Source organism: Dromiciops gliroides, chromosome 5 (assembly GCF_019393635.1).
Source record: "Dromiciops gliroides isolate mDroGli1 chromosome 5, mDroGli1.pri, whole genome shotgun sequence".
In the NCBI taxonomy this organism is placed as follows: domain Eukaryota; kingdom Metazoa; phylum Chordata; class Mammalia; order Microbiotheria; family Microbiotheriidae; genus Dromiciops; species Dromiciops gliroides.
The window spans coordinates 269882116-269885633 of NC_057865.1; positions in this window are offsets into that span (position 1 = coordinate 269882116).

Consider the following 3518-nt stretch of genomic DNA (forward strand, 5'->3'; position numbering starts at 1 on the left):
GTTGGTTCTTGTTAAATCATTTAGACCAATCTAGCAGAATTACATTTTTTAAAACCATAAGAAGAGAGAGCTTTCTTTTTATGTAGAGGAGACTGATGACACCTTCAGCCCAAATTGAGATGAGCCTACTGTGAAGTGGCTGAGTGTCCTCTCATCCCTATCCCCTGAACTAAATCCTGTTTTTTAAACATTTGTCATCAGATAGTAGATCAGTTACTCATTGGTACATTACTTGTGGTCCTCTTGCTTAAAGATTCACATGTGATTTTGATTTCTTGTCCCCTGAATTATTTTGGAGTGGGCAGGATGTCTCCTTATGATTAGAAACACAGTTAACAAGACTATTAGTAATTTTGATTTGTTATTAGGAGAAAGATCTTTTCTGCCCCTTTTGTAAACTACAGTTGTTGAAGTTTCCCAGCTGGGTAAGTGCCATACTTGTTAACACTTAAGAACTAGGAGTGCCGGAGAGACCACTGAGGCATCTATATTGGCCAGGACCAGGACTGGCCTAACAATGTGGAATTTTTCTGTTCTGTTGACAACTTAGTATAAAGAAGCAAACTTAAGGAAACAAAAGGCTGTAAACATTTCTAATTGTTCTGCATGGTTTTCTTTTGAAGATTGGTGTAAGAATTTTGACTTTTTATATTTGAGAAAATATCAGAATAAAAATTAAATAAAAGTTGTGTGACTGATACTTGAAAATTTACAATTTTATAATTACAACTAATTCTTGTGTTATGCTTATTGTCTTTTGGCTAATCATATAGCTCATATAAATCAGATTGGGAAAATAACTAAAAACAGATTTTTGGGGGATATTCTTTTAAAGTATTGCAGCATGGTGGCATATTAACATGTAAAAGACATTAGTGTATTTTTAGAGTCAGAGCCTTTCAATTAACTACCCCAACCTTTAGTGAAAGGAAGGAGACACTTGCTGTTCTTGGAGTGAAATGACAGAAAGTATTGAAAGGCTAGCTCTCTCAGGAATGGATGGTGTGACTACAATCAGTTTCTTCATCTCCTCATCTCGGAGTAAATTCTTGGGGTTAAGTGACTTGTCCAGGGTCACACAGCTAGTAAGTGTTTAAGTGTCTGAGGCCAGATTTGAACTCAGGTACTCCTGACTCCAGGATTTCCTTTGTCATTTCACCCATTCCTCAGTATTGGAGAAGTTTATGACTTAATTTGGCTTTAATTCTTACAAATTGTTTTAGAGAGTTGGAAAGACCAAGAGTAAGCATCTGGATCTCCTTCAGGAACACAGTGCTATTTATGGTTACTAAAAAAGCACTAATGTCAATATTGGGATTGGATGTTTTTGTTCTTCACAGTTGACTGTTTTGGTCTGAATATTGGCTATTGTCTACCCAAAGAAAATCTGACTGTAGTCAGTGTGTATGTGTAGTATATTTGAGATGGAGCCAGACATGCCATTTTATCCTGTACGTATAAGTAGCGCCACATTACTTACTTTGAATAATATACATGCAATCTCTTACAAGATCTTTTGCTATGCAAATACTCATAATGCTCCTGTTTAAAAAAAACACACCCGATTCTTTTTTAAAAAATGGGATGCAGTTCCATTGGAACTGTAGGTGCTTGGTGTACATGGTGAGCATAGGGAGAACAATTAGGTGTGTTTGAAGAGGTTAAACCATAGCAATGTAATAAAGGATCATTCAGAGGATTTTAGAAATCACTGTCCCATTCCCTCCACTTTTATTGATAAATAAAAAACGGGCATGCAGTCGTTTTGTAGAAAGGTCTGATTTCTCCCTTTCTACCCCCATTTTTTTTTTTAATGCCTTAAAAGTAATTTTCTTATATACACTCCTTATTCTCTAACCCAATGGTATCAAAGCCAAATAGAAAAGGGGCCATGAAACTAGATTGGCATCCCTAGTAGAAGTATTTTGTTTAAATATTTCCCATAAATATTTACTAGATTAAAATACAATCCAGTTTGACACCTATTTTTCACAAGTTTTTTTATATTACATTTACCTCTTATTTGTCCAACTGGGGAGAAAAAGAAGAGAAATGAAACCTTCACCACAGTAGCCTAATAAATTTGCAGTTTGGCCATTTGTCTTATTCTGGATGCTGAGTCTATTCTGTCTGGGGGGTTGGGTGGCTAAAGCATCAGAATTCTTCACTTCTAATCTTGCAAGTTTTCCCAGGTTTCTCTGGAATTGACTGTTATGGCCCAATAACATTCCATTCATATATCACACTTGGATGTGGAACCTGTTCCTCTTTTAGATCTGTGTCCTGTTGTCTTTGTTGTAATATTGCTTGGGGGAGGCGGGTGGGGGGGGTCATAAACTTGGTTAATTTTTTAGGCATAGTCCAACTTGATTAATTCTTAACATTAATGTGCCTGTACTCACAACCCCTATATTTCATATCCCTAGTGTCTGCACATAGTTGAATGCATATCCATTATTAATAAATGCTTTTTGATTAGAGCAAAAGTGGTTTTGAGTAATTTTTTCATCAGGCTGTGTTGGAAGCTTAGATTTCTCTTGGATTTGGGGAAAAGCTCTTAGCATCTCATTTCCAAACAAGTTACCCAGAGAAACTTGCTCAGATCCCCCCTGCCCCATTTTTCCTTATGCAAAGCCTTTTTAAATTATATGTAATCTTGTCTTCTATTTGATCCTTAAAAGTGTGTTGAGTTGATGTGGTCACTCCATTGCTTTAAGGAAGACAATGAAAGCTGAACAGAGACTAGACTGGAGTGGGGAAAAGTACTTGAGCCAGGGAAACTAAGCAGCAGGCTATGGCAGTGATTCAGGTGTGATGGGATAAGGTCCTGTCTCTTGGTGGTGGCATTATTAGGGGAAGGGGCTTACTATCTTTTTTGGACTCTTCCCCTTATTATCTGAAAGATTTCTAACCCTACCTCAGCCACCTTCTCAAGCAATGAGGGTCACACAGCTATTGTGTCAAGTGTCTGAGGCCAGATTTAAACTCAGGTCCTCCTGAATCCTGGGCCAGTCTTTATCCACTGTACCACCTAGCTGCCCCTGGCCATCTTTTGGACTGGCTCTTGGCTTCAGTGCCTTTGAGAAACTTTTTTTGTTTTTTGGTAGGGCAATGTTAAGTGACTTGCCCAGGGTCACACAGCTAATAAGTGTCAAGCGTCTGAGGCCGGATTTAAACTCAGGTACTCCTGAATCCAGGGCCAGCGCTTTACCACTGCGCCATCTAGCTGCCCAGAGAGAATGGTTCTTAATGAATGCATTTTGAATGCACTGTTCCAAGTTCATTTTTATAAGCCATTTTCTATGCTCACTGCCTCTTCAAATCTTGACTTCTCACTTGCATTTCCAACCCCCAAAATACAAATTCAGGATAAACTCTGCAAAAATCACAAGTGCTCTGATTTTGATGCATCACTTGTTATTTTACCCAAAAGGACAAAGTATGGAGAAATGCAACACTTAAATGCCAAAGTTTATTTGTTTTTACATCTTGCACACAAAAGATATTTACAGTAACTT